We start from the raw sequence: 25387 nt of genomic DNA, 5'->3' as shown, positions 1-25387 counted from the left end.
ATGGTCTCTAGCCAGGTGACTGGGTCTGGATAAAAGCTCACACCAGACAACACTGCCTGGTCAAGTGACATCCTGGATCCACAGCTCCCACACCAAGAAAGGAGCATGGCTAAAGGAGGGCAAGCTCAACCTGCACCAATAGTGTCATCTGAGGTATTCCACAGGTACAAGTTTCACTCCAGCAAACCAGCAACAACAAAGAAGGATGGGAGGAGAGGCAGATCCCTGTCTGCCGCAGGCCAGGCCTCCAACAGTAAGGGCAATTCGACAGAGGCAGACCCCTGTTCGCTGCAGGCCAGGCCTCTGGATACTATCTTCCAAGGACCCCTACGTTCCCTTCAAGTGCTAGTGACTGACTTCCTCGATCCATGGTTCTCATTCAAAGAAAGCAGTGACTCCACCGCAACAAGAAAACCTCCAGTGCCTTCCTGCTTCGCATCCAGGACAGCCTCATTACAACGTCCGTCCCATGAAAAGTACAAAGTGGGGATGGTATCCCAAGCCTATCCTGATGGGTTGCACGTGCTACACGGCAGAGAAAGGAAGAGTGTAAGCAGACCCCAACGATACATTACCTAAAGACGTCTGGAACTTCAAATGCCCCAACCCCTCAGTCTACAAGTTGTGACGAGATATCTTTTCCTTCTTTATTACTTTGTTTTCTTCATTTTTGAAAGTGCCTAGGTAATTGAAGTGCTTGAAAACCTCTCAAATTACTTGAAGACAGGCACCAACGGTTACTTTTTTCTGTTTACAGAAATGATCACTGAAGAACTGCTTAATTTTTCAGCTTAATTTTGAAAAGACTTAAAGTACAGCAGAAGATAAGACATTCAACGATTAGAACAATGCCTCAAGACTTTCAGAACAATGAGAAAAAAATGAAGTGTGGCTCACTGGTTAGAGGAGGCAGACCCTGATGCAGAGGTCAGACCCGGGACCAGGGTTCAATTCCCGACACGGCAGGGTCTTGAGCACAAAATGTCCACAGATTCGATAATTCTCGCCTCGGTGCCTACTCGAATCATGGGTTCAACTCTGCAACTCTGGGCAATAGCTTGCTTAATCTCCACTACGGCCCCACCGCGATAGGATGCCTGGTCTTCACCTTGGGGATGCCCAGTAGGGGTTATCTCGCAGGGAAAGCCAGGACGGGTCTTCAAAGCAAGCGCTAAGAGACCTGTCGGTGATTTGGCGCTATATAAATCGAAATTGATATATATATATAACAATGTGTGCTACTAGCAGCATTGAACACTATTACTGCCATTATAATGACTATAAATGTATTATGATCACAGTGCTTGCTATACCTAAGATACTGCTTAAATGACACAGAGATATTGTACCAAATTGAATAAATAGCCATTCATAAAGATGGGACAAGGGGACAGTTGACAGGGCAGGATGTTATGTTTGCACACACTGGCCTACAGTCACAGTAAAGAGCATGTGTCATACTTGTCTCTAAACATGAGCATTATGCTCTTCAACCAGCACCCCATGTCCGTAGCACTTCCTGCACCTCCTGAGAATAGCAGAATTAGCACAGGGAGAGCATGGATAGAACAGGGAATGTGAATAACTTAGCACGTATAATGTTTGTTCAAAAAAATGAACAAAAGGGGGGAGATGAAGCAGGGTCTATTTTTTACCCCAGGCCAATTCTGCCCACCCTAGAGGCATGAGACCCTGATAAGCCCCCACCAGCTAGCATAAAAGGAATCTGTTAAATTGACCAAATTGTCCCAGCTGTTCTTTTTCTATGAATAGGCCCCAAAGTGTCTCTCTCATACAAATCTTCTCAGTGAGGCTCAGCTCCCCCGGAGCCCCCACTTCCTCGATCTGCACCTCTTCTCTTACACCCACGTAGATACCGCAAGAATTGCAATACAGCAAGAACAGGGAACTTCCCGAGCTAAAAGAGACTTCACGCAATACCTGATAGTTGGGGCCACTTGCCATCTGTCATCTTTCATATTATTGTATCTGTTGCTAGCCTTAACGTAACTAAGACATGCAACCAATATCTTCCTAAATGTTCCTCTTTCTTATAAATGTTTCCCTGAAGTGACGCAAATCCTGGTCAATAGATGTGCAATTTCATTATGATTCATGGTCAAACATTCTGTGACCTTTTGAGAAACTTTTTTGTAGCGTGGGTGGCACTTCTGTTTTCTTAAATATTTTCCAGACGTGACCAAAATGTGTCATGTCCTATAGGTCAAAGACACCTGATAATGTCGTCATTATGTGGTCAATGGTTCTTTATTGAAAGAGTATAAAGATCTGCTCTTCAGTCCATTCGACAGACTACCTCGCTGCAGTGACCCCTTGGGTCACTGACGCCTGTGTGGTCTCCTTCAGCCCTCTATCTAAGCATCTTTGGCTGAAGCTCTAATTGTTTCTGGCACTTTAAAATTGTCTTTTTCTCCCTCCTCTGCGTCCGCCTTATTCTAAAACATTATTGCAATTGCAAAGCAATAACGTTGTTCCTCCTAACTTAACATGTGCATTGCTAGCATTGCAGTCAAGTGTAGTTTGCATTTTGAAAAGATTTCCATAGATTTAACATTTTTTGCATTGCCTGAGTTTCTCTTTCACTCCAGAAATGTGTGTTTCATTCCCTAATTAATTTCAATTGTGCCTTTTTAATAATCCTGGCCCCTTGCATTCTGGGTCTCTTTAAAATCTTTAACCTGCATGAATTATTCTCTTCAGGAAGGCTTGTTTCAAGTTCTCTATATTTTCATAGAATGTATTCTGTGTCTTTCTGAGTCTCTAGCTGATTTAAATGTGATTTTTAATGGATCCTCACTCCAGCTTGCCTTATAGTTCTCATCAGAAAGGCTTGATTCTAGGCGCTATGATTTTATAACAAATGTACTCCATTTCTTTGGATCTCTAGCAGTTTTCCATTATGCATTTTTAAGAGTTACTCATTTCAGCTTGCCTCGCAGCATTTTGGAAGCGATTGCTATTTAGCATGTACTCCTGGCAGAGTGAAGCCAGGTTTTCTTAAGAGTGTTCACTAGCAATGCGTTTTATTGAAATACATGTGTTTTGTGCGCGGGAATACGCAACAAAGCCCTGGACTGAACCATATCCTTCCTCCCTGACAGAACCCAGAGGGCCCGCCTCCCCCTTTCTGTACGGAAGTCACCAAGATCATCTGCTCCGTACCCCAAGGATCATCCCTCTGCCCGACCCTCTTCATCGTCTACATGGCTCCGCTTGCCAACATCGTCCGCTCGCACGACCTCAACATCGTCTCCTACGCCGACGACACTCAGCTAATCCTCTCACCAAGAACCCCGCCACCGTCAAAACCAACCTTTATGAAGGAATGAAGACCGTTGCCTACTGGATGCCTGAAACTTAACTCAGACAAGAAAGAGGTCCTCATCCTGGGCTCCACCCCCTCCGCCTAGGACGACTCCTGGCAGCCAGCCACCCTGGGAGCTTCACCCACACCCATCAACCACGCAGGCAACCTGGGGTTCATCCTGGACTCATCACTCTCAATGACCCAGCAAGTCAACGCCGTCTCCTCCTCCTGCTTCAACACCCTCCGCATGCTCCGCAAGATCTACAGGTGGATACCCACCAGAACCAGAAGGACGGTAACCCAGGCCCTTGTCAGATGCAGACTGGACTACAGCAATGCCCTCTAAGCAGGAACCATGGTCTCTCTCCAGAAAAGACTCCAGCGCATACAGAACGCCTCCGCACGCCTCATCCTCGACATCCCCCACCACACCCACATCACCGCCCACCCAAAAGACCTACACTGGCTCCCAGTCAACAAAACAATCACCTTCAAGCTCCTCACCCACGCTCATAAATCTGGGCCAGCATACCTCAACAAGCTTCTCACCTTCTACACCCCGAACCGCCAGCTATGCTCCACCGACCTCGCCCTCGCCGCCATCCCACGCATCCACAGGACCTCCACCGGTGGCATATCCTTCTCCTACTTCGCCGCCAAGACATGGAACACCCTACCCACACAGCTGCATCAGACCCAGGACCTGCTGACCTTCAGGAGACTCCTCAAGACCTGGCTGTTCGAGCAGTAGCTGCAGCCCCCTCCCCCCAGCGCCTTGAGACCCTCAAGGGTGATTAGTGCACTCTACAAATGATTGATTGATTGCCCCTTTTGGACATTTTTTACCTTGACATAACTTTATCCATTCACATAATCCTGCTGCTTCATGTAATATGCCTCATTGGTATAATTTTACTCCTTTATGTAGTTTTACTCCTTAGTATAATTTTTGCTCCTTCATGTAATCTTGTCCTGGGAAGAATTGACTCTTTCTTGTACTTTTGCTCTTTCTACTCGTTTATATACGTTTTGCATCTTCCGAGTAAAATTTTGCTCCTTGATGCACTTTGCCATTTGGCTCAAACTTCCCCAAATAACGATTTCAGCCCTCCAACCCCACAAGAAGAAATCATACTGCCCGATCAGACTCAATGATGACAAATATACCAGAGATGCTCCTCTCGCCTGGCCCTTCAGAAGATGGTAGTAAAATATTGCAAACACCGACCGCAAGTGTAAATCCAGAAAGCACAATTAAGTATATATCAGTCTTAACCATCAAGATAGACTACCTTTTCCCCAAACAACATATCCTTATGGAGAGATGTATCGGTTTATTTTTGTCTATAATTCTTTGCAGGAAACAGCTTGGTATCACCCACTACCACAGCTAGAAATGTGACTGCCACACATACCTCTGTGATAATGGGAAGGTCATGACTCAAATCTTAAGTCTTCATATCTAGCTCATGCTGTCTAGAACTCGCAAGGACCAGAAAGCATCTTTATGATAGAGACAATACCAACAACTCTAAAAACACACTCAGTTTTGTTTATGCCGGTGACACCACCTTCAACTTCCTGGACCTCGCTGTCATAACCTACTTACCATTAAGGGGCTGGAACCAGACACTTCAATATTAGACTGAGGATGATCTTGTTTTAGGTTTCAACCCTATTACGTTACAGTCTGTCACATAACTGGCTGAGACCATTGACCCAAACCACAGCCCCACTGACAATAAGCGCCACTCAATGGACATAGATAGACCAGTCAATGAACCCAGAGTCCTGATCCACAGCCAACCTGGCAAACCTTCATGTTTTCACTGTAGTGACTTCCATGGATGTCATCTAGGGGCTGTCAGTGGTCACAGCTGCGACCCCTTGCGACCTCTGGCAGTGCCTTTGCAAACACTAGCCTCAGAGGTGGCAAATCAGTGCCAGAGAAACAGGAGCAGCTCTCCTAATGTACTTTGGTTGGGGGCTACACTTTCCTAGCTTTCTGTCATTGTTTTAAATTATACTCAGGGGCATAAATAGACCCGAATTTTGGGGGGGGTTAACACTCCCAGCCAGGGCTGTCCCTAAAACTGGTCGCACATGGTGCAACAGTCTTTTTTGGTGCCCCATTTCCTCCTTCTCCATTAATTCCCTCACTACCACTCACCAACAATGCACCTCATCTCTCTACAGCACCTTTCTGACAAACATTACTTTTTTTTATAGTGCTACTCATAGTTTACTCACACTCAGTTCTGTGATCTGCATGCTACGCACTCTTTGTAGCAGGCACATTAACTCTTTGCGCTGTGTGAGTGGCAGGAGTGCCCATGTGAGTGCATGGTGAGTGATGCTATAGTGTGAGAATAGGATAAGATGAGTGACTGTAGGGTGAGTGAGGTGACCATATGAATTTGGGTGCGGATGTAAGTACAGAGTGGGATGAATTAATGCATTGTTAGTGGTGGGCTTGTTTGAGTGAGTTTGTAGATTGAGCAGTGAGGGGGCCAGGTGAGTGAAGTTTCACATGAGTGCAGGATGAGTAGTGTAGTCGTGTGACTGCAGTGTAAGGTACAGGGTGAAAAGCACAACTGCATTGTGAGTGCAGAGTGATCCCTGTGAGTGCAGGGTGTGCAGATGAATGAATGAAAGAGTGGCTCTCTGATGTCATGATTGCCGAGCCAGGCTTGGCGCTCCCGGTAGGATATAGCATTCTTACACTTAACAGGGTGACTAGAGGCGGGGGCATCAGGGTCATTTTCAAATCCTGCTACTCCTGCACCTTCATAAAGCAGGTCATAGCCAGATGCGAATGCGTGAGCTTCAAGGTTACATTGAGCCCAAATTATACAATGCCAGGGCTTCTGGTATACCGGCCCCCTGGGCCATCTATAGACTTTAGGGCAGCACTCGCGGAGACGGTCAGAGTGCTGGCGGTTAACGCCGCTAACTTTACCGTCACTGGGGATCTGAACCTACATCTGGACAATCATGAAGACACTGACGTAGCTAATTTTGTAGCTGACCTTGCGGCGTGCCTGCTAGCTCAACAGGTTTCAGGTCCGACACACATTGTCAGCAGTTTGCTGGACCCAGTCTTCATGAACATACCCTCCCTTACACTGCTACACCCATCCCAATGGGATGGTAAGATCATTATTTGGTCCCCATGTCTGTCCAGGGTATAATTCCATCACGTAGTGAGGATCGGACAACCTCCCTCAACGCCCCTGGCATAAATTGAACTGGGACCAATTTTACGCCTGTCTTTCGACTACTAGCCCGAGTCTGCCCGACGATCCCACTGATGCATACATGGAGTTCTCTGACTGGATCAGCCAGCCGGTAGACAGCCTAATTCCTGAGAAATGGTCTGTGAAAGGCAAATCTAAATCTAGACCATGGTATAAAGACGGGCTGGCCGATATGAGCAAGGTCTGTAAGAGGCTGGAGCGTATTTGGAAAAGGGACTTCAACCCAGTCTCAAAGGATGACTACCGGGTGGTAATTAAGAGACACCAAAAGGCCATTCAATTGGCACGGGCGATATTCTATGCCAAACAGATCCGCAAGAGTGACAACCCGGCAAAGAGTGTCTTTTCAATACTCTCTAGCCTTAAATCTCAGCAGGCTGTTGCAGGGCCTACAATTAAGTCCAATAAGCAGTGTGAGAACCTAGCCACCTTCTTTGTTAGGAAAGTGAATAACATATATAGATCTGTTCCGACTGCACCTATCAACTTGCAGTCGGCATTGTGTTGTCAGAATGCAAATATCTTAGAAGCCTTTCCGCCGATTCCTGCAGACCAGCTGCAAGCATTGTGCAGTAAAATTAAGTCAGGATCCCCTGCTGATCCTCTTAAACCAGACCAATTTTGGAAAGTGCTTCCTGCGATCATATCTTCTTTGGGCCAGGTGATAAACAGGTCCCTCGCCAGGGCTACTGTGCCTAGGACATGGAAACAGGCCAGGGTGATAACCCTGCTCAAGAAACCCTCTCAGGACCAGGCGAAACCAGAAAACTACAGCCCTATTTCCCTGCTCCTTGGGCATCAAAGTTCACGGGAGCATATGTCAAATCCCTCCTGACTGACTTTCTGACCATGACCAACACACTGGACCCCTCCCAGACTGGCTTTCAACCAGGTCACAGCACAGAGTCTGCTCTCCTGGCTGTAACAGAACATCTCTGGTCAGCATTGGATGGTGGGCGAACGTCGGCACTGATTTTGTTGGATCTCAGTGCCACGTTTGACACAATGTCCCATGCCATTCTGTTGCGATGCCTGGAGGAGGCTGAAATTGTTGGTCCAGCCTTGGAGTGGCTCACCCATTCCTTGGTGATAGGTCATTTGATGTCACAGCCCCGTCTTTTCCTCAGGTATACACCCCATCAAACGAGGGGTGCCACAGGGTTCATCTCTTAGTCCCCTGTTATTCAATCTTTACGTCCATCCCCTGGCAGCAGTAGCTAAGAGCAGAGGACTGAAGAACCGGGCTTTTAGAACCCAGCGGTGCCAGGGGCATGCCCAAAGTCTTCAGATTCACCTGTCTTGGTATACAGAGACACGGAATACTTCTGGGTGGCGTCAAAGACCAAGTTTATTAGCTGCAGCCAGTAACAGTGATCCTAGAAACACAGCATGGAGTATTTCAGGAGACTGCTCAAATTCGTAGAGCAAGACATCTCCTTTTATACACAATATTCACATTTAGAACATACACCCACTGCGCAGAAATCTAACCAATGGGGTACATTCTCAAACAAAGTATCACATGACGAAAAGCTCAGTTTGCAACATCCCAACCCAAAGTTAATCATTGGGAATGTCCCAAATTCAATCTCCACAAGCCGGACAAACCCATAATTGAAAGGCACAATGCATGTAATAAAGAGCATAGAGAAAGAAACAATGACTGATAGTAAGCAAGATAAGGCATGTGTAAGGAGACTAAAAGATAAAGATGTCCTGAGCAGTGACTGGCAATCTCAGACAACGATCAAACCACGGAAATTGGCTCGGCAGGGTCAGTTTCAGGTGAAGAAATCAGATCCTTGCAATTCACCTCGGAGTCAGGAAAGACCCTATTAATGTATACCAATATGTGAAGGCCAGGCCGCTTCGTTCGTTCGACCACATTTGTCCGCCTGCGTGATGGCAATACAAAATGGAGACTTAAACAAAATGGAACCCATGTTCGAGACGAAATCTCCAAATACGTAATGAACTCGCTAGTTAACGTGACGAATTCACTCCATATTAGCCGAACTCACTAAATACAGTTCGACATCACCAAAATCGTGACAGAACCATAACCTTACGAAACAAGGTCCGTTTTCACAGAACCACAAACCCTCCTTTTACCATTACGTAGGCAATAACCTAAACTCACGTTAATCTGAATCTAGGTCTATATCAATCTTCATCAGACCTTCAAGGTGTTGTTGGAGCATCATCCAATTACTTTCTACTTCTCTCGAGACAGGTCTCCGCACACACATAGTAGCACAAAGACTACAAACTGCGGGAGCACACTAGATGCAAAGACAACAAGAGAAGAGAATAGCTAAAACCATACCAAGGAAAATCAGAACTTTCCATCCCCATTTGAACAACAGTCCCCAAAACCATCCAATCAACGACCAGTTTCCTTCGTCTACATGAATAGACTCAGAAACCTTATGCAATCTGGAAATGGCTTGGTTCACTGTCGGGGCATTATCTGATATGTAAACACAGCAACTAGATTGGATCAATTTACATACCCCTCCTCGATCTGCAATGTCATAACACGATCAGCTTGAAGCTCCGCTGTAATATTACTGAGAGCACATGCAGTTTCATTTATGGTGGCCTCAACCACTCTCGTAAGCTGTCGTATATGTCTGCTATTGGCCATTGGACCCCAAAAGGGTAGGAAACCCTTGAAAAAATCTCCTACTTCCTGTGCTGCGGTATCTTCCTGATCGAAGACACCTCTAACATATCTTGTTCTGTGATCATCCATAGTAGCCGTGTATGTAGGGGGAAGCAAAAACGCCACATAACATGTGCCTGAAAAATCAGGTGGCAACCATGTATAGGCTCTATCGTGACAAACAAAATATATACCTTTAGCTGGGACAAACGGAGGAGAAGTCTGAGATGCATAAACATAGGTTTGAGCACACACACTCTCACCTAGCTGAGCTCTCGGATTTCGACCATTATCATGTAAACAAAAGTGGCCTCGATGGGGTACGATCCAAATCAGGGAAGACCTTTTTCGTCTCTCCTTCTCTGTCAAACTAGTGCTATATCCAGTGGCATTCCAACCAATATAAGCTTGCGCCTCATCCTTAGGGATAGCATTGTATGCACCAATATCTCGGATCATATCTACTATTCCGTTTATCAGAGCACTATTGCTCGGGCTATCTCTCATGGAACGCAAAGGATATACCTCATTCGCATAGGTGAACATAGTCTGAAAAGCCCATACAGATCCATTGGAAGAAAAAGGCAAAACCAGATATGGCATACCTCTATGTTATGTTATGTTATGTTATTGTTATTTGTTGTGCGCACAGCTACTCCAGCCAAGGAGCGTCCTGGCGCATAGACAAGGAGGAGAAAAAACAGATATGGCATACCTCTATCTGTCGTATGAGGCATAAGACTACATACCCAGCAATTTGTAGTATTGACTACCACATGATGCTGATGCAACAGCTGTATAAATGAGTTGTTAACAAATTCTGATCTTCTTGTCTGTTCATGTTCAGGCAACGTATAGAATTGGTGCAAAGAAACAGTAGTAGTAGAGAACATAGGTTGGGTAGTGGGTAGAGAAATCAATGGTGTAACATATACAATCCAACCCACACAAGCCAATGTGATACTTAAAAACACAGAAGAACACAATATAATAAAACATTTGTTACGGACCAATGTACACAATCTCATCTTAAAATTCGTTTTCTCAACAACTCTATCAGTTACAAAAGACTCCATCCTCTAACGTGCTGCTCACGGCAATTTTCCCTCTTCACTTAAGTGTGCGTCCAGGCGTCCTAGACGCCCCTAGAACCGCAGACCTTTTGTCAATACGCGGGTCACCCCTTAAGAACTTATACCGTGACCCTGAAGCTGAACCCGGATGGTGGTTCAAAAAAGGAAAAAGACAAAAAAAGTCTCTTGTCTGAAAGAGTATAATGCACCAAAAAATATGTGATCTTTATTTGTCCAATCTAGTCCGTAGATTATAACGTTCTTTACCAGACACAGTCTGATCCTGAAAAAGTGTCTCTGGATTTGTAGTATCGAGTCTCAACTGCGGAGGCACAGCTTCTTGTAAAACTTCGTCATCCGCACGTTCCGACTGAGTCCATTTCAAATGCGCATTACTAAAGGGGACAAACTCCACAACTCTCTCGCTTTCTGAATCGGCAATACCACCTGCAATCCATCAATCATATGGCAAAGGAAGTGGAAGTTTTTTACAGTGGGTGGCATGCACCCAGTTTTTCTTGCTGAACACTTTAACAGCTGTTCGAGTCGTCAGAAGAATCTGGAAAGGACCAATCCATCTCGGCTCAAGGTTCTTCGTCCTTTGAAAATTCCACACCAGCATCCAGTACCCAGGTTGAATCGAGTGACCTGCATCCACAGAAGCTGAAGGCAAGGTATCGTGCACATGTTGGTGAAGAACACGCAATTTAGCAGTCAAATCATGTAAATAGTCAACCAACATAGGGTACTCGATATCACTATACTTGTTTGGCCTTGGCACACCCCAAACATTCGCCGGGCGACCAAGACAATCTCGTATGGGCTAAGTCCCACACGAGAATGTACTGTCGTTCTTGTGGACAAAAGTGCCAATGGCAAAGCATTGGGCCATGCTAGGCCAGAGCTCGCTTGTATCTTAGCCAATTTAAGCTTGAGAGTGCAGTTGTAGCATTCAACCAAACCAGCTGACTGTGGGTGATTCGCAGCATGACATTTCTGCCTTATTCCCAAACCTGCACACACTTTCTTCATAATTTGACCCACAAATTCACTTCCGTTGTCACTCCATACCATTCTCGGCAATCCAAACGTAGGGAAAAACTCCTTCAACAAAACCCTGGCTGTAGATAAGGCAGTATTATCCATGAGGGTTGTAAGCCTCTATCCATCTCGAAAAGGCACAAACAACCACAAGGACGTACTTTAGGTTGTTGCATCTCTCCATATGAAAAAAGTCCAAATGTAGAACCTCAAATGGATATGTTGGAGGAGCAAAATTACCTGCTGGAGTTGGAGTTCCCTTGCCAGGATTATGCATCAAACAAACCATACAATTTTTCACCAGATTCTCAGCATATTTAGGAATTCCAGCATTCTGCCATACTGGAGCCAACAACTTATATATCCCTTTCGAACTGATGTGAGCCATTCCATGTGCCATCGTAACCACTGGAAGCACATACGCATCAGGCAACAACCATCGCTGGTGTTCTGACAACTCAATCCAACAATCAGTCGAATCCAATATTCCAGTGGTCTCTCTCCACACATTCAATTCTTTCTAAGTAGCTTCAGCCTGAATCGATTTCACACTCTCTATTGTGTCTTCACACATTCCACCTTCCAGAACCCATCTAGCAGGGCCTGCAACATATATTCAACTCTGTTTCTCTTTCTACTTTATCCTCAAACGCATTACCACGACCAACATCATCCGTAACCTTCTTATGTGCACTGTATTTCACAATCGCAAATTGTGTCGGCAAAGTAAATGACTCAAGAAGTTCATTCACCAACTGTCCATGCTGAATCTTCGTACCATGGGAAGTAAGAAATCCTTTCTCTCTCCACAAACGTCCAAAGCTATGAGCAACACCAAACGCATATTGGCTATCGGTATACACAGTCACTCTCTTTCCTTTCGACAACACACACGCTCTCGTTAGCGGAATCAACTTTGCTGCTTGAGCTGAATTCTGTGGAATACGTGCAGTTTCAACAATCGTGTGCAAAGTCGTAACCGCATACGCTGCAGTCGTATCGCCATTCGGAAGCTTAAAGCATGAACCATCTACCTATAAGGTACCATCAGAATTCGAAAGAGGAGTATCTTTCAGATCAATTCTACCCTTTGTTTCTTCCTCTGTCCGAAGAAAACAATCATGCTGCTCCTGAACATCTGTCTCTACAGAAATCGGCAACAACATAGCTGGATTCAATGTGTTGCACCGTTTTATATGCACAGGACTCGACAAAAGCGTCAACTCATAACCTGACAAACGTGCACTAGTAAGATGTTGAGTCTTCGTTTTATTCAATAAGTTATCCACTGCATATGGGACCATCACAATCAATGTATTATCCAATACCAGACCAGCAGACTGTGGGATAGAAACAGCCGCTGCCGCTGTAGCTCTCAAACAACTCGGCAACGCCTTAGCTACCGGATCTAAAGTAGCTCAAAAATACGCACATGGGCGTTGCTTGTCTTCAAATTGTTGTGTCAACATTGACAACGCACATCCTTCTCTCTCGTGCATGTAAAGCGTAAAAGGCTTACTGTAGTCGGGGGTGGCCAACACCGGAGCAGAACACAACGCATCACGCAATTCAGAAAAACCTTTCTGACATTCGTCAAACCAAGGAAGAGGATTTGGTGTATCCTTAAGAGTAAGTGCCACCAGAGGTTTCGCCAACAAAGAAAAATTCAGAATCCATTGTCTACAATACGAGATGATACCCAAGAAAGCACGCACTTCTCTCTGTGTAGATGGTACAGTCATTTGCGCAATTGCTTGTTTACGCTCTGGGGTCAATCATCTTCCCTCCTTCGACAAGAGATGACCTAAGTAGGTCACTTCTTGGCGACAATATTGCAACTTCGAAGGCGACACTTTATGATGGAGGTCAGACAAATGTCGTAACAAAGAAAGCGTAACTTCTTTACAAATCTCTTCATCAGCAGCAGCAACCAACAAATCATCCACGTACTGGATAAGAGTCGCACCAGAAGGCAAAACAAAAGAATCAAGCTGAGTTTTCAAAGCCTGACTATAGATGGATGGACTCTCACAATAACCTTGAGGAGCACGCTTAAACCGGAAGCTTTGGCCTCCTAAAGAGAAGCCAAAAATATCTCTACTCTCTTCAGCAATTGGATTACTAAAGAAAGCATTCTTCAGATCAATAACAGAACACCAGGCAGCCGAAGCAGGAATCATAGTCAGTAAAGCAGTAATGTCCCGGACAACAGGAAACTGCGGCACAACAATCTTATTGACCTCTCGAAGGTCGATCGCAAACTGATACACAGGTGGCTGAGAAGAGTCAGTACGTTTAAGAACAGGCAGAACAGGACTGTTACACACATTACCTCTCGTTTCTTCAATCACATCTTTCTCAACCAAATCATAGATAATTGCTAAAAGAGCTCTTTCACCATCACTAGAGATTTGGTATTGAGGAATGCGAGGTAACTTAGCATTCGTTTTGAGGGTAACAACGTATGGTGGAATCTGAAAAAGGCCAAAATCATTTGGACCCGTAGCCCAGAGAGTATCAGGGACAGAACGCATTCCAGTGGAAGCCGAACTTTAGACAAATACATAGAAGAAATCACTCTCTTACCCAAAGTAGGATGTACTCCCGAAGGAGAACAATATAATGTTGCATGCAATCTTTTCAACAAATCCAAACCCATCAGATTCTCACCACAACCTGTTGTAAGAATTAGAGGTGCTTCCAATTCACACAGCCCAACAGAAAGAGGCAAAGGACAAGAAACCGGGTTACGAACTGGGGCACCAGAAAATCCTAACGAAACATTCGTCAAGCCAGACAAAGGTGCGCCAGGGAGTTTAGAGTGCATGATAGAACTCTTTGCCACACCAGTATCCAAAAGAAAAGCTTCTGACACACCTGATGTAATCACTTCAACATAAGGTCCACTCTGATCTACTGGAACTGACACTACTCGCTCTCTTTGTCTATGGCTGTCCTAGCTATCATTAAAATCAGCATTCTCACTTTCAACATAATAATCATCAGCATAATATTGCGCCGACTGACCAGACGAAACATTCTGTTGATCAAAACAATTCATAGAATTCTGAGGGGGAAAGGAACGTCCATTCTGGGGGAACACACCACGTCCTCTACCCCTAGGTACTTGCTGGACACCACGGCCTCTCACACCAGACGTACCATTCGCACGTTGTAGCAGAATCGGGCAACTATGCTTGAAGTGGCCTTCTTCCTTACAATAAGCACACTGATTAGGGCCTACCGGAATTCGCTGAGGAAAAGACTCGGGCTTCTGCAACACTCTCTGAAACTGTGGAGGTTGCTGAAATTCACGCTGATTAAAGCGAGGCGGATAAGCCTGCTGTAAAAGAACCTTCGTCTTTAATGCTTTAGTCTTCTTCTTTGCTTTATCCTTTACATCTTTATCTCTATTCTCGTAATATTGTGCAGTAGCCAATATCTGGGCCGAAGAAGAAACAGCCCATGAACTCTCAGAGTCCTTCAACTTCTTACAAAGCTCGGGGAGCAAATTATAGACAAACTTATCCACAAACAACCTTTGGCCACCTTCTGTACTCATATCTTGACCACTATGATCGATGAATGTTTCTTCAAATCTAGTGAAGAAATCAGACACACTCTCGTCTTTCTTCTGTTTGCACGCTGCTAACTTATCCCAATTCACTCGCATGGGAGGCATCAAAGTTTTCATTAAATGAATAATGCTACCTGGTAGATCTGCAACTAAAGGCTCAGGTTTAGCCCCTCCTACCTGTCGACCATCTGCAGCAACAATATTAACCCACGTATCTCCCAATTCTACTGCATGATCCTCGTGACGGATCTTCGCCCACAAAGGTTGAGGGACTACATTCCCCAACAACATATCTACATCAGCTAAATTCATCACACACGCATCAACTGTCTGGGACAACTCCTTATAATAACCCGCAGGATTTTTACGGGGTCTGGCAAAGTCTGCTTAAGAGCCAGGACTTCAGCTCTCTTCCAAGGAACATGTACCCATACGCGCTGAAAATGAGCCGGTACAGCAGCAATACCATTCGGGGACCGCCATCTTGGGTGGGGTTGAAGGCTGGGAGCACTTCGGGCGCCATCTTGCTTAGGGCAAGGGACGCAGGAGGCGGACTCCCGCACTTGGTGAGCTTGTTTAAGCCACCGGGGGTGCGGTCAGGTCAGACTTCTGGTCTACGCGCTCTTTGCTGTTGCTGCATTTAAATCGTGTGCTTATTTTAAATTTCGTCGTGCTGCTGGTAACGCGCTATAGAGCTGCTAGAGCTTATTAAATTGTGCTGCCTACCTTAGGTGTCGGCTTTTTTAGGCCGGGGAACAGTCAGGCTCACTCGCACTGTAAATTGGATTCCACCCGCATTCGGCGGGATATAGCTAGCTTAGCGGGTCCGACCGCCATCTTGGGTGGGGTTGAAGGCTGGGAGCACTTCGGGCGCCATCTTGCTTAGGGCAAGGGACGCAGGAGGCGGACTCCCGCTCGGTCCAATATCATAAAAGGATGAACGAGCAAGCTCGCAGCGTTCACGCACAGCGGGCACGACGTAGGCGCGACGGAGGTGCGCCAGAGGTAAGCCCGTTTGCGCCCGTTCGCGCAACGGGCGCGCATAGGGCCGCTCCCTCTGTCCCCCCGCACTCTCCACGCCTAGCCTATTCTCGGGCTGACCTACTTGAACTCAGATCGAGCCAGGCGCTCTCGAATCAGAAGGCTAGTGTCTTATCTATGCCTAACTCCCTCTCTTGTGGGTTGCTTAACGTTCGGTCGCTTTGCAAGCACCACACAGAGATCGCTTTCCTCATCGAGTCTTCGGGGCTCAATGCTTTGTTCCTTATGGAAACCTGGACTCAGGAGGACTGCTTGGTTGAACTGGGCTTGGCCTGCCCCCCAGGATTTAAAACCATTCACACCCCTCGGGTGAAGAACAGGGGTGGTGGAATTGGCGTCATTTATAGAGAAACGCTGGGTCTCTTCCAACTTAAAATTAGACAGGTTTCGGGCTTTGAGCTGATGGGGTTCTCTTTTAAAGATCTTGAGAGAACACTGTTCACGGGCGTTTTGTGCTATCGCCCGCCGGGCTCTGCACCCTCCCTGTCAGATTTCAGTGACCTGATATATGACCTCTCTAATACCCACTCCAAGCTGCTGGTCTTAGGGGACTTCAACCTGTGGCCGGGTGGCCCGCTGGACAGTGCGTTTACGACACTTTGTCAAGCTTTCAGAGACATTCAGCTGCAACAACTGGTCCGGTCAGCTACTCACAGGAGAGGTCATGCCTTGGACCTGGTCTTCGCAGACGTACAACTAGTAGTGGTCAATGATATCCTATGACAATACTGGACTGACCACTCACTGGTTGCCTTCTCTCTCTGCCTGGGGGAGTATTCCTTCGGGGAGGCCGGCACCAGACAGGCTAAATTGGGCAGACCCTGGTCTCGACTTCTAAACTCATCGCCGCTGCCTACCTTACTACCAGATAATTTCTGTCTGAGTAATTCGGCGGAGGAAAGTTATATCACCTTGTGCCGGTCCATCTCGAATACATTGGACAAGGTTGCGCCTCTTCATAAGTCTCGAGGTAGACTGAACCGGGCTTGTCCCTGGTATACGGAGGAGCTGCGGCAGCTAAAGTTGAGCTGCAAACGTGCCGAGAGAGCCTGGAGGAAGCAGTACTCGGACCCAGCGAGGGCTTCCTTTAGGCTGGCACTGCAGGAATACAAGGTGCAGATCAGGCTGGCTAAGGCGGCTTTTCTGGAAACCACCTTGAACCAGGCGCCCAACAAGTCACAAGCCCTGTTTAAAATCGTCAGGGACTTGACCCTGTGTGCGCGGCCAACACTGTCCCTGCGTCACAGGCCTTGTGCAACTCCCTGGCGAGTGCCTTTGAGGAGAAGATCGTTAAAATCATGGAAGGCTTAAAAAACCCAGTGCCTCCTGCTCTCGGCTTGGGAGCTCCGGGCAGCCTGTCCAGTCGACCCCGGCCGGATGTCTCTGACTTCGGCTTTGGAGCTCCGGACGGGTCACCCAGTCGACCCCAGCCGAGTGGCCCAGTCCTTAGTTTGGGAGCTCCGGACACTCCTTCCAGTCGACCCCTGCTGAGTGGACATGCCCTCAGTTTGGAAGCTTCGGACGTCGTGGCCAGTCAAACCCGGCTGAGTAGGCTTGCCTCTAGCCAGGCAGCCCGGGCAACCCCGGATATTTCACCCAGTCGACTCCAGCTGAGTGGTCATGCCTCCAGCTTGGGAGCTCCGGAAGCTGTGTCCAGTCGAAACCAACTAAGACGCTTCCCCATTCCCTCCTTTGAGGAGTTTTGCAGCCTGGCACGAACGGTGTCATCGGGTTCTCCGCTTGACCCATTGCCACCCAAATTCTGGAAGACATTTCAGGCGGAACTCTTCCAGCCTCTGTACTCCATCTGCCTCCAGTCTTTGGACTCGGCAACAGTTCCAGAGTGCTGGAAGCTGGCAGTCGTGTAACCACTGCTTAAGAAACCGACTCTGGACCCCGCCTGTCTTTCCAACTGTAGGCTGATCTCTTTGCTCCCTTTTCCTATTAAGATCGTGGAAGAGTTGGTGACCCGCTCCCTTTCGGGCTTCTTGGAAGAAATCGGGTGGTTCGATGAGACACAGTTTGGTTTCCGTCCAGCGCATGGGACAGAATCCGCGCTGGTAACCGTACTTGACAATCTTCGTTCGCGTGTCGATAGTGGTCGGGCAGCCTTTCTGGTGCTGCTCGACATGTCGGCCGCGTTCGATACGGTTTGCCATCGGACCCTCATCAGGAGGCTGGAGGAGTGCGGGGTCACAGAGGGGGCAAGAGACTGGCTGGTATCTTACCTCAACAACCGGCAGCAGATGGTCGCGCTTCCTCCTTTCCGATCGGAGTTGCGGAAAGTAGGGCAGGGGGTTCCACAGGGCTCGGCCATCAGCCCTATACTTTTCAATCTTTACCTCCGCCCTCTGGTCCAGCTTATAAAATCTTTTGGTATCTCGGCTTTCAATTATGCTGATGATACCCAGATGGTCTTCTCCCTGGAAGGAAATAATGCGGTCCCGCTGGAGACATTCCATCGCTGCATGGCAGCTACAGCGGATTGGCTTCGGGCCAATTCCTTGCAATTCAACAGCACAAAGACCGAGGTGCTCCACTGCTCCATGGACCGGATTCCTCGGGTACTTCCGGAGAACTTCTGGCCATCTACTTTCCCCGAGACAGTGTCGGCCGCGGAGTCAGCTCGTAACTTGGGGGTGATTTTCGGCCCAAATTTACAGCTGGACATGCATGTTAATAAGACCATCTCCACGTGCATGATGCTGTTACGCATGCTGCGTAAAGTCTTGCCCCTTCTCCCTGAGCAGGCCAGGCCGGAAGTAGTGCGCGGGACCATACTGAGTCGTTTAGACTACTGCAACGCGCTGCTTCTGGAGGCCCCAAAAAATCTGCTGGGGAAGTTACAACGGGTGCAGAACATGGCCGCTAAGCTGGCTCTCTCTCGCCCTAACCTTAGCTCCTCCACCTTAGCCTTAAGGGACCTACACTGGTTGCCGGTGCACTTGCGTGTATTGTATAATGCGGCGTGCCTAGTGTTTAAGGCGGTACATCGACACTGCAGAATATGTTCGCTTGGTACTTTGCCTCGCGGTCCCTTCGCTCTTCTTCGGCACAATTGCTTGTGGTTCCGAGGTTCCAGAGAGTAAGGATGGGTGGCCGCTCGTTTAGTGTCGCAGCGGCCAAACTCTGGAACTCCCTGCCACTCCCTTTGAGAAGTCAAAGGGACTACTTCCTGTTTAGGAAAGCCCTAAAAACGCATCTCTTCCCTAGGAATGTCTGAGCAGTGAAAGTGTTGTTGACCGAATCTCAAGCGCCAGGATGCCCTTGGGGCGACAGGACCGCGCTATACAAGTACATCTATGGGGGGCGTGGCCACGGCGGCGAGCGTGATGGCCGCTTCGCTGTGAAGCTCCTCCGAGCGGGCGCCCGAGACCGGCGAGTGAGGATGTAATTTGGCGCCCCTGTTTACAGCAGACGCCGGGTCCTGCCTTCTAATGACCTCGGACTGCCGAGGGGACGTTTCGGAGCTGCTGGAGCAGCGGGTCGCGGAAAACACGGCGGAGGGGTTCTGAGGCCTTCGGACCTTGGCGCCATCTTCCTTCTGCGCTGGAGCGCCAGGTGAGTGCATCGCGGCTGATTGCGGTCGCGGCCCCGCTCCTCTCCGTTTTTTCCCCCGCCGACCTCGTGTATGCGCCTCCGCTGCTGCGCGGTTCCTGTTTTTCCCCGGTTTGGCTGGCTCTCGGGTGCGGCTGGGCCTTTGGCCCGGTGGCGTGTGGGAGCCGGGGACTGGATTACGGATCCGCGCGGGCCTGACGGGGTGGCTGCGGGCTTTGGCGGGGGCGGACCGCGCGACTGTTAGGCGGCCTGTGAGCGTTCCCCGGTATTGCACAGCGGCCCCGCCGTGCGACCCTGCGGCACGCCCTCCACACTTCCACGCAGTTGCCACGAGGTCCATACTTGCTCAGCCACGATTGTGGTGGCTCATATCCTCGCACTCTGGACCATCGGCGACATTCCACTGCGCTGGCTGTCTCTGGCTGAAGCACCCCTGCGCCGGCATCCTGGTCTGTGCCCTGCCCGCTTGCCTGCCTCACCTCCCACGCTGTACGGGCTCTAGTGGCCTACGACATTGGTCGTCTGCTTTATCATTGATCCCTGCTCTCCGCCACTGTCGCTGCGGCTGCGGCACCGGCACACGTCCTCCACTATGGGGAAAAAGGATCCAGCCCAGAGGACACTAAACTTTGATAAGACGTCTCTCCCTGCCGCCGACCCCCCTCCAGGGGCGGCTTCGGGCGCTCAGATGGCACAAGACAGTGGCGATGCAACATCCATGATGGCCGCCATGATGGGGGAGATGCGTGCAGGCTTCAAGGCCCTGGACACTCGGTTTGATAGTCTGGAGAAAAAACTGTCTGATATTGGCCTCCACGGTGCAAGCCCACGACCGGCGCCTAGACTTGGCTGAATATAGAATATCTGACTTGGAGGACGGGTCCTCCAGGGCTCTAAAACGGCTGGAAAGGGTCGGGAAGATTCTGAAGGATGTTGCCATCAAGAACGAAGATTTGGAGGCGCGCAGCCGGCGGAATAACATTAGAATTCTTGGCGTGGCAGAGACGACTACCACTGGCCGGTTCGACACTTTAGTGGAAAACCTCCTTATTGAATTGTTCGGCAAGGACACCTTCACGGCTGGCTTTGTTGTGGAAAGAGCGCATAGGTCCTTGGGGCCTAAACCACGCACGGGACAATTGCCCCGGCCCATTATTGCCAGAATCATGAATTTTCGTGACCGTGATGCCGCACTCCGAGCTGCACGAGAGATGGGGAAGGTGCGGTGGCAGGGGAGCAAGTTGTCCTTCTTTCCTGACTATACTGTGATAGTGCAAGAGGCACGGAGGAAATATACCAGCGTTAAGGCGGCACTTCGTAATCTTGGCCTAAAATACAGCATGTTATACCCGGCCCGTCTGAAGGTGGACGTCCATGGCAGATTCCGCATATTTGACTCTCCAGCTGAGGCGCAAGACTTCTGCCACAGTTACAAACAGGGGCCTGGCTCGGCTTCTGGCTCCAGACCTACCTCTCCACAGCAGCCAGATACACAAGCCAGCGCTGACTTGTTCACGGACCCTGGTCAGGGCTGATTGTCCATAAACACCCTGGACATGGTTACTTTTCTCCTTGTAGGGATGGCTCGGTGTTGCTAGGTTCTTATTGATTAAAATCGCTCACCTCGCTTTGCAGGGTTGCCCGCTCGGAGGTTAGCGTTGCTTCCCCCCATTGCACAGGCCTACATGTTTTGCTCCTTTTTTTGGGGTTTGTTAGGTTTCATTCTGCAGCTACTTTTCAGTGCTTTGTATACTTGGCTATTGTCATTCTGCATTGTTGTTCAGACACTAGTGGGGTTCTGCCTCTCTTGGGGTGCTGGGAGGCTGGGTGGTGGGAGGGGGAGGGGATGTTTGTATTTTTTGTGGTTTTTCCTTTTTTTGGTGTATGATTGCGAGACACATGGTGCTGGTTTGTTAAATGACCACTTCTTGCCTACATTCCTTGATTGTACGCTATGGCCCGGATAGGTTTGCAGACTGGTCCTTCTAGTCTAACCTTGATGACATGGAATGTCCGTGGCCTGAACTCCACCCGAAAACGGAAACAAGTTGTACAATATGCAGAGAGGCACAAGGTTGATGTACTTGTTCTGCAAGAGACACACATGGTTCAAAGTGACACTGCTTCCTTTGCACGGGGCTGGGGCGCTAACAGAGTGTTTTCATGCTTCAGTAGATATGCGCGGGGGTGGCGATTTTAATCCACAAGCGGATCCCTTTTGTCTTGACGAGTAGTACAGTTGATGGGGAAGGTAGATATGTGATACTCCATGGGTTGCTGTTTGGTCATAAACTTACCATTGTAGGGATCTATGGTCCCAATATTGATTCACCGACCTGTTTCGAGACCCTATACTTGTCACTACTGCACTCCGACATTGACTTACTGGCGATAGGGGGTGATTTTAATTTGCTGCTGAACGCCAGTAGGGACAGCATGTCCCCCGCCCCTGCTCGTAAGCCGCTTGGCCGCGCTGCGGTGGCGGCCATCTGCTCACACTTTTCACTTTTGGATATAGAGGCCATGCGACACACTACCTCCCCCGCCTTTACACATCACTCTGGCTATCACAACACGAGCACCAGAATTGACTACTGGCTCCTTTCTCCGGGATTGGCGGGTTGGGTCACTGATCTTCGCACTCCTCCCCGAACACTCTCGGATCATTCCCCGGTGGTCCTGTCACTAGCGGTCCCTAGATTGGGCGGGTACGAACGGCAGTGGCGGTTTCCTGGGAGGGCGCTGGAGGATCCGGTCTTCACTGAGGAGATTCGTCTCGCAATTGAGGACTATTTTGAAATTAACACTGGCTCTGTGACCACATGGGCCACTTTGTGGGAGGGGTTCAAGGCTACCATTAGGGGGGTATGCATCACCAAGCATGTTGGAGCGCTGCGAGACATACGTACGACTCTGGCCCGCCTAGAAAAAGACCTGTTAGCTGTTGAGACCACAATCCTTACTGATCCCTCCCCGATCAATGAAAAGCGACGCATTGAGCTTCTACTGGAGTTCAGGGACGCGGCAGACAAGGAACTGAGATATCTAGGCAAGTACCATACGGCGCGCCGGTATGGCGAGGGTGATAGGCCGGGCAGGCTGCTGGCCCAGCTGCTACGCCCACCTCGGCAGGCTGCTTACATCACCGAAATAGCGGATACACATGGGGTGCATCACTTCTCTACTCCTGCCATTTGTAACACCTTCTTGACTTACTACAAGCATCTCTACAAGTCTGCCCTTGCGGACGAGTGTCGTGATCCGGGTCTGTACATTAACGAAATTGCCATGGTTTTTTTGGAGAAATATATGCAGGATTTCTTAGCCCATCCCATCACACCGGAATTGATTGCTGAGGCAATTGATTCCCTAAAGGGGTCCTCGGCGCCTGGCCTGGATGGCTTCACGGCCGATTTCTACCAGGAATATAAGGAGGAACTGATGCCCATACTTGTAGAGGTATATGCTGAGGCCCTGGAGTCCGGTATTCTTCCTCCAACGCTCAGTGAGGCAGTCATAGTTTTGCTACCCAAACCAGGACGCGACCCTACGGTTTGCAGTTCTTACCGCCCGCTGTCACTTCTAAACCTGGACTATAAGATCCTGGCCGAAGTACTAGCGATGCGGCTTGCGCTACTGGTGAACTCCATTATCTCGCCGGTGCAATCTGGCTGTGTTCCCCAGAGGTCAACATCCCTGAACCTTCGCACGGTTTTTTCGGTCCTACACAGGATAGATCCCGCCACCCCGACTGCTGCGGTCTTCCTAGATACCGAAAAAGCTTTTGACACCCTGGAGTGGCCCTTTTTCTTGGACGTGATGCGCATAATGGGCATGCCTGCTATGTTTGTTGCTACTGTGGAGTTGCTATACACTGCACCCACGGCCCGCATTCGCCTTTACGGCACCATCACCGACAAGTTCACTCTTTCCAGGGGTACGCCACAGGGGTGCCCCTTATCCCCCCTGCTTTTTATTTTGGCAATGGACCCCTTAGTTCATCACTTCCAGGAGAAACACCTCCACAGAGGGCTACAGTTCCGCACTGGGCCTCTCTTGGTCTCACTCTACGCGGACAACATGGTTTTGTACGTCCGCACTCCGGAGACCAATCTACAACCCCTGCTGTCTGAAATCCCGCGCTTTGGCGAGCACTCAGGCCTTAAGGTAAATTGGCACAAATCACAACTGTTCCCACTCACCCCCGCCACTGTGCGATGGCCTTACTCCTTCCCGTTGGAGTGGTGTGAGGACTCTGTCAAATACCTTGGGATACATGTCCACCTCGACACCGTGTCCATTATTCGCCTGAATTATGGCCACGCTCTTGACTTCCTGGAGGATAACACCAACAGATGGCTTTGCCTCCCTTTGTCAATGGCTGGGCGCATTGCCATTGTTAAGATGGTAGTTCTGCCCCGATCTTTATACCTCTTCAACAACATCCTGATCCCTCTCACCAAAGTTTTTTTCACTCAATTGCGCACTGCCCTGCTGAGATTGGTGTGGGGGGGTTGATTGGGCATGTCTCTGTCTGTAATACCGGAGATTGCTCTGCTGGGTTACGTGTCCAATTTTCCCCGTAAAATTCGCAAGCTAACATCCATTTGCTTCCTGCTGGCCAAGAGGGAAATTGCGCTGCACTGGTGCTCACGGCGTGCTCCCACCGTCGATACATGGCTTAGGAGTGTGGCGTACTGCAATGTCAACAGTGTGGAATATTCGGAACAACTCCCGGCCTCTTCCCGCCCTACAGACATCTGGGGTCCATACCGCCAATACATTGCAGGGAAGGCATTAGAGGCGCCCTCCCAGTCCCTACATCCCATTCCACCGACCGGGGTGGGTTGAACGTGGGACACCCCTTCCTTACACTCCTTCTGGCGATGCTTCTAATGTGGCGTGCTTCCGCCCCGGCGACTGGGGACACACTGCCTGGGGTCGAAGGATTGGCGCACTGTGAGGCTCATTTCTAGGACCTTCATGTCGATGCCAGCCTATGTGGGCTTCTCCTTTTCGTTCAGCTCCTAGTAGGGTGGTCTGGTTCATTGTTTGATTTTACTGTGATGTGGTTGTTCTCGCCGGTACCACTTGACATCATGCAACCTGATTTGCTATGTTGGTTTTGCAATCTAGTAATTATGCTTTCTGTTTTTTTTATTTTCCTTTATTTCTCGTGCTACTAGCTATGTTTATTTTATATGTACGTTGCCTTATCAGAAAATGGTTCTACTGTGTCATTCCCAATGCTCTATTGTGCAACCCTACAGTTCGCCTAGTTGTATTACTCGTTATGCTGACTGTACTACTTGATATCCGTATGTACATGACATGTGTCAGTTTTTTTTTTTCTACTGTGGATTGCTGCAACAGCCTTAATCAAGTGTTTTTAAAAAAAAGTACACCTACAATACAATACAATACAAGGGGCATTAGCCAAAACTTCCTCTCTCCCTACAGGAGGAACTTCTCTCATCGGATATTGCTTCACTTTTCTCCTAACAGAAGGATCAGGTTAAAACAACGACTGAGAAGGAAGTCTACACCTAAACGCAAGTAGCTTCTCTACCGCTTCCTCAACATTGGGACCCACTATCGTCCCTTTAGCAAAGTCTGACTGAACATTAAGTAACTCTGATGAAATCGGACCCAATTTAGAATCGTCCCATTCTTCACGAAGGAAAGTACACATAGCATCAAAAACATACCTTTGTTTTGGTGCTTCCCACTGTAGGAAAACATCCATAACCGCTTGCAGATCATACCTGGAGGCATTCGAAACCCATCTACGAGCAAGGAGATCTAACACTGTCTGCTCCTCAGAACTAGGGAGCTGACTACGCGTTT

Source organism: Lissotriton vulgaris, chromosome 7, assembly GCF_964263255.1.
Source record: "Lissotriton vulgaris chromosome 7, aLisVul1.2, whole genome shotgun sequence".
Classification (NCBI taxonomy): domain Eukaryota; kingdom Metazoa; phylum Chordata; class Amphibia; order Caudata; family Salamandridae; genus Lissotriton; species Lissotriton vulgaris.
This window is presented reverse-complemented; position numbering follows the sequence as displayed.